Consider the following 10,922-nt stretch of genomic DNA (forward strand, 5'->3'; position numbering starts at 1 on the left):
TTGGCAGTATACTTCTAAATTTACCATAGATTTTCTGATCTCCGGTTTTCTATTTTCTTTCTAGTCCTCACTTTTAGTTCTTGGTTTTTTGAACTGAATACTTTAAAAACACATTACAAGATTTTAGATAAGATAATAAAATAAATCACTCATTCATAGAAAAAAGGACTTTATTTTGTATTAATTTCAGAATTTCATATTTCAAATTTCTTTTTGATGAGCTCTCCTTTGAAGAGAAGTTCGATATTTCATAGATTCAGTGCAGCACATCATTGGGATGGAAATAAATGTTACTGTGATAACAGGTCAAAAAAGCAAGCAACAAAGTATAATCTTGCAAAAGGACAAATGAAACACTTTATGAAGCTCTATGAATTAATTTGTATAAAAGAGACATATTTCAAAATAATCCTGTCATCAGTCTTCCTGTGTGAGGTTAGTCCTTTCTGTTTTGTTGTCGTATAGATCATTTTGCCATTCTACTTAGTAGTCTGAGTGGAGTCTTTCCCCAGCAATAACTTTTGGGTTAACTTTCACGTTTCTGGCTTCGTGATATATTGTAGACATATTGAGACAAGCGTATTGCAACATTGTTATCAGTGTTTCCTCTATGATATGTGTATTTTTCTGGCAAAGCTGACAGGGTTTGGGGGGGCAATCTGTTAACTCTTCTGATTAACGATGCCCCCCCCGGTTTTATTCATTTCTTATTGTATTACGTCAGTTATGATGTGAAGTCTGACAGGCACATCAAACTACTCTGCCTGATTTTCCTGAGTGGGCTGCTCCCTTTCTGCAAACTCCCAGATGTTGGCATTGTTGCTAACCGAGGCTGACATTAATGCTGACATTCACGATAATCCTTGGTGATTTCTGCAAGATTTGATTTAACAATGGGTGGCAATGCCAATACCCAGTGGGAAGAAAGTGGTACCTATTAGAGAACAAAGGGGATTGTTCTCACTCAGAGGGCAGACCTTAATGTTAATACCTCCCAGTAGAATAATTGGTGTTACACCATTATCAGTTTATGAAAGGGTAGTAATCTCTTTCATCATATCATATTTCCATATTGGAATTTGATTTAATATTACAGCTTGTTGGCTTTATAGCAACATTTCAGAACTCAGATGTGGCCGCAAAGATTCTCTCAAAGCTGGGGAGAATGTTTTGGCCTCTCAGGTGGCCGAATGTGATGTCAGGAATCCTCACAGCAAAGAGTATTCCAAGCAAAGCATTTGCCCTTTTGTATGGGAACTGAGAGCTGAAGTGGGAGCCGAAGCACTAACGTCCAGAGATGGAGGAGTCAGGGAGCCACTTCCACCCGCCATGGCTGCTTCCGCTGGATGCCATTACTGCTGTTCTGCACTCACTGAAGGGCAATGGCATGTTATGGGGCCTTGGTAGCCTTTTTGTTGTGTCACTCCTGTGACACTGAATGAGTCATTTACACCTGTTGGGGCCTCAAATTCATCATGTGTAAAACATGACCTAAAAGCTCTGCCTTCTTTTTTTTAAGTTTATTTGTGTATTATATGTATGTATGTAATCTCTACACCCAATGTGGGGCTCAAACTCATGCCCCGGAGATCAAGGGCTGCATGCTCTTCTGACTGAGCCAGCCAGCCACCCCATCCCTCCCTTTTTACATGAGTATTGTGAAGAATAAATGGAGTAATTATGCATATGCATTTTAATAGCAGTGAAGTATTTTATATATATATATGTATATTTTAAAGATTTTATTTATTTGAGAGAGAGCGTCTATGAGTAGGGGGAGGGGTAGAGGGAGAGGGAGAGAGAGAATTTCAAGCAGACTCCATGCTGAGCACGAAGCCTGAGTCGAGGCTCCATCCCACGACCCTAGGATGATGACCTGAGCCGAGATCATGACCTTAGCTGAAATCAATCAAGAGTTGAATGCCGGGGTGCCTGGGTGGCTCAGTCGTTAAGCGTCTGCCTTCAGCTCAGGTCATGATCCTAGGGTCCTGGGATCCAACCTCGCGTCGAGCTCCCTGCTCAGTGGGAAGCCTGCTTCTCCCTCTCCCACTCCCCCTGCTTGTGTTCCCTCTGTTGCTGTGTCTCTCTCTGTCAAATACATAAAATCTTTAAAAAAAAAAAAAAAAAAGTTGAATGCTCAACCAACTGGGCCACCCAGGCGCCTGGAAGCAGTGAAGTATTGTAAAAATATCATTTATTATTACCCATTCACTCATCCCTCACCTTTTCAGTATTTACTGAGTATCTATCGTGTGCCTCTGGAGTTGACCCACTTGGTTTTGTGAATAGAATGGATGGGAATGGAGGCAGCTAACTAAAGAATACTTGAGGATTTCATCCTTGAGTATAACTAGGTTCTAGAACTGGAGCCAAGCATAATGTGCATTTTTAATGGGCGAAGCTTATTAATATCCAGACTTGAATAAAGTCCTGGAAGGTCTCAAAGCAGGAAGCACACTCTGGAGGATATTGAACAGTCTGGTGTCTCTGGTTCCTACATATTTCCCTTATGTTGGTCTTACTTTACATGAGAAGGGGATTTACGGGGCACCTGGATGGCTCAGTCGGTTAAGGGTCTGCCTTCAGCTCTGGTCAGGATCCCAGTGTCCTGGGATCAAGCGCCACCTGCTTCTCTGTCTCCCTCTGTCCCTCCCCCCTGCTTGTGCTCTTGTTCTCAAATAAATCTTTAAAAAGGGGGGGGCGCCCGGGTGGTTCAGTCGTTAAACGTCTGCCTTCAGCTCAGGGCGTGATCCCAGCGTTCTGGGATCGAGCCCCACATCAGGCTCCTCCTCTGGGAGCCTGCTTCTTCCTCTCCCACTCCCCCTGCCTGTGTTCCCTCTCTCCCTGGCTGTCTCTCTCTAATAAATAAATAAAATCTTTTAAAAATAAAAAAGGGGGAGGATTTACATGATAAATTTGGACAAGGATACGTTTTATGTCTGTGGGGGAACACAGCTCAAATAACCTAAGATGAAACTCTCACTTCTGAAGAAGGAAACACGACTTCCTCTGTTATGGAAATTTTGTGCATTATTATCTTTTAATTATGCCATTTCTATCTATTATAGGTTACATACCATGGGAATTCTTATTAAATTGCTAGCAAAGTTAAAAATAAATTGTAGTGGGTACTCGTACTTTGCCGGTCATCAAAATGAACTTAGGAATATCAATTTGTGGATAGCTCAATTAATTGGATCAACATTCTGTATTCATAACTGAAAGGTGGACCTACCTTATAAGCTCTTTTTTATCACAGAATTGCCAATTTTGTAAGATTCTAAAAAGTGAGAAATGTCATTAATTAAAAACATTTTCACACTGCGTTTAACACTGAAGTAGGATAGATCCACCAGGAAGCAATCTGGAATTAAGCTGGCTTTTTCTGTTGCATTAATAAAGCTGTAAGACTTCATATGTTTGTTTAAGCATTTAAAATTTTCCCTTTGACAGTGTGATGTGATTCATTGCATGCAGAAAAGAGCAGAATGAGCTTATGATACTCAATTATTTTGAAAAGAAATTTTGGGATTTTTCACTAACATACATTTTGTTTGTTTGTTTGTTTGTTTATTTATTTGTTTATTAAGTAAGCTCCACACCCAGTGTGGAGCCCAACAAGGGACTTGAACTCACGACTCTGAAATCAAGAGCTGGGTTGAGATCAAGAGTTGGATGCTTAACCAACTGAGCCACTTAGGCCCCTCACTAACATGTATCTTAATTCTCTTTTGGAAGATATGTAATAGCTTATACGTTGCTTATAATTAAAAAAATAGGTTTATAGTTTTTCTCCTATCCTGTTCCTAGTCACCTTACCCACACATCAGTCTTAGTCACCAAAAGCAGCAAATGTCAGTTTCTTCCACAGTTATACCTATACCGGGGGAAATATATATATACCTATTTTTTTACATGCCCATATATGGTATATCCATGTATTACCCATCCATTTTTTCCATGTTTTTCCTTTTTCACCTAAAAGAAGTTGGAGATTGCTTCATATAAGTACATGATGACTTACTTCATTCTTTTCAATAATGTTTTCTTCTATGAATACGCAATAATTTACAGAGCCAATCCCCTATTTATGAACATTTGTCTCCAGATTGCTATTGCAAACTTTGCTGCAAGAGTAATCTCGCGTATGTATGATTTCCCATGAATGCATGCAAGTATATCTTCAGAATAAATTCCTAGATGATTCTAAGGAAATGTGCTTTTGCAATTTTGATAGTTTTTGTCAGATTTATATTCCCTTCAGTAATTATGAAAGTGCCTTACCCCTACGACATAATCACAGAAACATTCACCAATTTATTCTTAACCAATATATTCCATTTTCCATTTCAAAAGTGTGCATAGCTAATTGGCATTGATGTGAAATTTTCATTTTTTAACATATAAGTTTGAATAATTATATGTATTCCAAGTGGTTCATTTATATATGGTTCATTTGTAATGCCAACACAACTAATTGAAAACAAAAGTCAGTAAAACATTCCATAAAAAATAAAGGAAGACATCTGACAACCTGTTCTAGTAGCTAGTGTTCCTCACCCAATCGATTGGTTGAATCAGAGATCATTTTAGTTTACCTATTAAAGTAACTCAAATATTTTTGTAGAGTACAAAACATTTACTTGATGAAATGTTACTACCGTTTACTTTTATTAAATCAGTCCTTTATTTTCTGTGATTGCTTTTATTCCTACTATATGTAATAGATATTTATATATGAAGTAAATATATACAAAAATGTTTGCCCTAAGCAATCTGAATTTGAATCCTCTATGTTGACAAAATTTGAAAATTAATTGTACCACTAATTAAATTGTTACATGGGACTCCTGGGTGGCTCAGTCGGTTAGGTCATGATCCCAGGGTCATAGGATCCAGTCCCACATTGGGCTCCTTGCTCAGTGGGGAGCCTGCTTCTCCCTCTGCCTGCTGCTCCCCCTGCTTCTGTGCTGTCTCTCCCTCTGTCAAATAAATAAATAAAATCTTAAAAAAAAAATAGAAGTAAATAAATAATAAAGTTTTGGGTTGCCTTTTTTTTTTTTTTTTAATTCAGCATCCCAAGAACACCTTTCTTATGTGGGGAGATATCTTAAAACAAAAGAAAATCCAATAACAGTGCTTTAAACACATTGGGACATTTTTTTTTTTTTTAAGATTTTACTAATTTTATTTATTTGGCAGAGAAAAAGACCACAAGCAGGAAGAGCAGCAGGCAGAGGAAGAGGGAGAAGCAGACTCCCGTCTGAGCAGGGAGCTCGACATGGGGCCCTGGGATCATGACCTGCGCCGAAGGTGCCCCAACATTGGGACATATTTTTATCAGCTAACCTGTCAGGAGGTAGCTTGTGCAATGGGATGTCTTCAGGGGATCGTGGCTCATTCTGTCTTCCCACTCCATTATCCTTTGCTCATATTTCTGGTGTAAAGCCGGAAGAAGAGCCAAGATCTTTTTCCTCCCAAAGCTTTTCCTTTTTTCCCCTTTTCCAAGACTTTACATACAGCTCACTGATCACTAGAATTGCCTCTCATCTGGCCACCCTGGGTGAGAGGCAAACCAGTGACTAATGTAGCTTTCCAGTCTCTTTAGTAAAGGAAGGCAAGAGAGAAGGGGTTGTAAATAGCTTTCCCCAATATCTGCAGTCCTGTGTTCACCTGTTAGAGCAAGTTCAAAGCGCTTCGAATAAATATTTTGAGAAGGACTAGTGCCTTTGGGAAAATTGCACAGTAGCAAAATCTTTTAATGTACTGTGTGATCTGGGTCCAGAAAAGATTTTCATGTGATTTTGCTGCCCTTTTGCGGCAGAAATGTGAGAAAATTCCCTGGCTCAGATCCCAAATTCTGTCAGGCTTTACACTAAGGCCATTTGTACTGTGCGTATTTTTGTTTCTTAACTATCTGAGGGTATAGACCACCCATAATGCCACTTTTTTCAAGGAAGCAAACATAGTTCATCTGAAGTATGAAGGTCATTTAAGACTCTGTCCTAGGCAATTAGAGTGTGATTCTGTGAAAGGAATTCACACTTTCAGAATATGGGTACTTTGTGAAGAAAGGCCTAAATGAATTGTCGTTTATTACTTTAGAGATGAAATAAAAAATGTAATTAACAGTTTTATGAAGGCCCACAGTTTACTTCTATTTTTTTCCAAAGAACCATTCCTTTTTTTTTTCTTTCAGTTTTTCCATACTGACGATGTCGATAGGATGTGATACGCTGGCCTTGTGTCTCCTATTATTTGATATTACCCAACAGAAGGTCTACATTGCTGGGTTGTACCTCCCCTTGGATATGTCAAACCTGTGACGTTAATTTATTCTTTGTCAGTCATGACTTCAAGAGCAAATGGGCCTATATATCCAAGGTACACATATATACCACCGTCCCTACCCCTGCCACACATATACACTGACACATGTTTAGAAATCAAAGAGAGTGAGTTATTAGAAAGCATTTGAAACAGTATTTTCAGGGGTGTCTGGGTGGCTCAGTGGGTTAAGCATCCAACTCTTGATTTTGGCTCTTATGGTCTCAGGATGGTGGGATCGAGCCCTGCATCTGGCTCTGTGCTCAGTGGGAAGTCTGCCTGGGATTCTCTCCCTTTCCCTCTGCCTCCCTCCACTCACACTCTCTTTTTTAAGATTTATTTATTTTTTAAGATTTATTTTATTTTTTAAAAATTTATTTACTTTATTGAGAGAGAGAGAGAGTGCACACAGGGAGGGGCAGAGGGAGAGAGAAACTTTAGCAGACTCCTTGCTGAGTGTGGAGCCTGATGTGGGTCTCGATCTCATGACTCTGAGATCATGACCTGAGCCAAAACCAAGAGTTGGATGTTTAACCGACTGAGCCACCGAGGTGCCCCAGTTAAGTAGGTAATCTTGATGATGAGGGACAGCCTGGCAGCATAGCTAGCTGCCGTGCTGACATGGCTCCCACCTGCTGGTTTATATGTCATGTCTTATCCTTTTAATATCCTTCCTTATACTAACTCAGCCTTCTGAACAAAGGATGCACCTATTAATTTCCTGGAGAAATGGTCTTGGGACTAGATACACCAATAAGGTATAAGAGCTTGGAGGTCATCTCAGCAGAAGCGAAGGAGCCCAGAGTTCAGAGGTGAGGCTGCAGAGAGGTATCAGGATGTCAGATGGGTGCTGGACCTTCTCAGTGCATACTATCCATATGAGGAGAGGCAGGAATGTCATACCACAGGATGGACAGAATGATTTCTACTGCTCGGTTTGTTACCAGAAAGGCCAAGTCCTTTGCTATGAGCTTTATCCCTGGGTTTATCATGATAAGTGTTTTGAGACTGACAATGGAACCAGAGGGGGATGGGTTTTGTCCTGAAGTGAGAAGATTATGGTAGCAGAATGTGTTGAGGCTGGGAATTAAGCCATGACAATGCTCCCCATCAAACAGTTATCCTACCTGCTCAAGTTTGCTATTCAGAAAGTCAAACAACAAGGGACAGATGCATTCCAGAAGCCTGTTCCATTGGAACAGCATCCTGACTACAAGCCATCTTCCATTCTATGGACCTTTGTACATTGGAAAAGAATGGTAAAAAGAAAATACATGGCTGCACAGAAGCTTTCTTGGCTGATGCAAAGTGGATTTTGCATAACCGCGTCATTTATAATGGAGGAAATCACAAACTGACACAGCAAAAGTACTCATCAAAATCTGTGAGCATGAGATGAATGAAATCAAAGTGTGTCCAGTAAGTATCTAGCTGCTAGCCGAAAATGAGATAACTGGTTTTATGAACCTTGGAGCAATCCACATCCTTTGGGCAGAACTGAAGGGGTTTCCATTCTGGTCTGTAAAAGCTCTGAGGGGTAAAGATGGGTAGCTTGATGCCCATTTATTTGGACAACATGACAGGGCCTGGGTTCCAATAAATAATTGCCACCTCATATCTAAAGAAATTCCTTCTCCTTTGAAAAAGTCAAAAAGCATCTTCAACAGTGCAATGCGAGAGATGGAGGTGTATGTGGAGACCATCTACAGGAAGTATAGGGGTCTTAATTACTCTCCCATCGGAAAATCCTACACACCCAACATCCAGTACCAAAAGCTGCTCGACCCCAGCAACCCCGGCCCTACCCAGCTAGACAAGCAGGAAAAGGTCAAGCTCAGCTTTGACATGACAGCGTCCCCCATGATCCTGATGGGCAAGCCCATGCTGAGCAGGGGCAGGGGCCACAGGATCTCCTCGTCACATGTGCCATGCTCTCCCATGAGTACAAACTCTTCCGTGCACACCGGCTCTGACGTGGAGCAGGATGCTAAGAGGGCCACGTGAGGGCCACGTGGAGCCACCTCAGTGCCAGCGAGGAGCCCATGGACTTCGTGGACAAGAGCACAGCTTCACCAGCCTCGGCAAACATGGGACAAACAGGCACTTTATACAGTGGTCTGAAAACTTTCTCTCCTCAAGTGTCCATTCCAGTCATGATGAAAACAGACAAAATGTCCACCACTGGAAGCATCCTGAATCTTAACCTGGGTTCTTGAAGCAAGGTGGTGAGATGGACCTGAGAGAGCTGAGCCAGTTGGTCCAGCAGCAGGTGGCGCCTGTTCTCATCTCACCCAACTGGCAGATTCGCACCAGGTTCCAGCTAAATCTTGACAAGATGACAGAGTTGCAAAGCACGACTAAGCATAAATGAAATCTCAGAGGATGTTTACACGGCTGTAGAGCACAGAGATTTGGAAGATTCCGAGAAGTCGGATAGTAGTGATAGTGAGTATATCAGTGACAATGAGTGGAGCTCTAAGAATGAGCCAGAAGATGCAGAAGACAAAGAAGGTAGTCAAATGGATGAAAAGCCATCTACTGTCCAAAAGAAAAAAAAAAAAAAAAAAAGGCTCAAACTGGCAAACCCAGTGGAGACTAAGGAGGAAATGAAAAGTGCATAGCCAAACAGCGAGAAAGCAGATCCAGGCTCAAAGACAAGGCAAGTCCCTAGTCTGAGAAGGACTCTTCAGAAAAGTTGAAAGCCTTGACTCCTCCCACAGAAGATAAACTGAAGGAAAAAGATGAGATTGATTCTTGAACAGTACATTTGGGCCTGGACTCTGATTCAGAGAGTAAACTTGTCATAGGTTTAGGAGAAGATGATTTTGGGCAGAAGGGTCAAAAAAAGAAGGAACCTGAAGAACCATCTCTCATGCTGAACTTGTCATAGGTTTAGGAGAAGACCATTTTGGACAGAAGGGTAAAAAAAAATAAGAAGGAACCCAAAGAACCATCTCCCGAGCATAATGAAAGAATCTATAACTGATTGACAAGAGTATAAAACCATGAAACAAAATGAAAATAAAGAAGTCTGTAAAAGATGAAGGTAGAATAGTAAGAGGTCTGAGAAAGTGTATGCACAGAAATATATACTGTTTCATCCTTCAGAGTTAGCGAAGTTGAGCTTTCATTTTGCCTGTGAGCTTCCTAGCAGTCAAAGCAAAAAGGGAAATACAGTCCCTTAAAAGATCTCATATTTTTCAGAAAAATAAACATTCCAGCTGAAAAAAAAAAAAAAGAATAAGATACACTATTGAGCCTCGACAAGTTTAGAGCTTGGCCAAGGATGCATAAATATGAGCATATAAATATACAATGAATGTAACTGAGTTCTACGACGTAGAGAAGCAATAGCATCAGCACTGGTGAGCTGGGCCTGGACAAAATGAGCACTGGTATCACTTATCCTCACGATTAATAGACTGTGTCTCAAGATCCTGTGTATCAATTACACTGTACTGATAGTATTAAAAAACCAAGGATCAAAGAAAGTCATTCAGATGTCTAGACAGTGAGTTACAGAAGTTAGGTTACCATTTCCCCAAGGGTGGGAAGTTAAAGATCATCAAAGAGAATGAATATAGTACACGAAGAAATTTATCAATTTGCCATTAAGGAGAGGAGACTGTGATGTAAAAATTATAAAAGAAACACTATTATTGTCTAAATTAAATTCCCTCATTTTTTCTGGAGGCATTATGTCTATATCCTGGTCAAATCTATGTTCTGCTCTGTGGCAAATTTTAATATAAATACTAATGACTATTTGTGTGTTGCTTTACCTCGTGCAAGTGGCGCTCTCTCACACTTTTTCATGCATGTCTCCCAGTCATTCTGTGAGGTGGGTGTGGGAAGTACTCTCACTCCACGGACAAGAAAGCTGAGTCTCAGGAAGGACTGGTAGTTAGTCCAAGTGAACCAGGTCTAGTGCATAGTGAACCAAATCCTCATACCACACTTCCTGCCCCATGGGCTCTGCTTTTCCCACACCACCACTCAAGTCCTCAAACGCTAGCTGGGGAAACAAGCGGTCAATAATTGTTGTCCAACAGGATTTTAATCTAGCCTCTGTGTTTGTAAACTTCTTGACTCTCAAGCAACCCAACAATGAATGATAGGGAATTTCTGGTATAACCTAGGAAACTCTAGCCTTGAAGGTGGTCTGCTGGAACAGCGGTAAGAATCCATCGGGGAAGTCTTGTCAAGCCACAGGTCTGTTCTCTCTCACGAGGGTTTCAGGAGAGTAGCCGCCCCTTCCTTCCTCCCCACCTTGTCCTCATCTTCCTGCTCGGCACCAGTTCTGGACGCCATTGCCATGCTGGGGAATCAAGGAGGCTGACAAATGTGTCATCCGTCCCCCAAGCTGCTCATTACTTTATCACACTTAATTTATGTATCGAGTGTGTCTTGTGGACTGGTTCTCAGATGTATTCCTTTCCTGATATTCTCCAGGAAAGACAAAATGTAACTCACACCGTGCAATAGATTGTGTTCATGAAGCCGCCGCGTCTCGGAAGGACGGCTCAAATGTGCTTGCATCCTGAGCCATAGGAGAGAACAATGCAAACCGGTGACAACAGGAGCCAGACAGATGT

At 41.1% G+C, this 10,922-nt stretch overlaps 1 pseudogene; it reads left to right on the forward strand.

Moving 5' to 3' along the window:
* Window positions 1-7,226: 7,226 nt before the first annotated feature.
* Window positions 7,227-9,217, forward strand: LOC113265760 (MYND-type zinc finger-containing chromatin reader ZMYND8-like; annotated as a pseudogene).
* The last annotated feature ends 1,705 nt before the right edge of the window (window positions 9,218-10,922 follow it).

Source organism: Ursus arctos, chromosome X, assembly GCF_023065955.2.
Source record: "Ursus arctos isolate Adak ecotype North America chromosome X, UrsArc2.0, whole genome shotgun sequence".
Lineage (NCBI taxonomy): Eukaryota > Metazoa > Chordata > Mammalia > Carnivora > Ursidae > Ursus > Ursus arctos.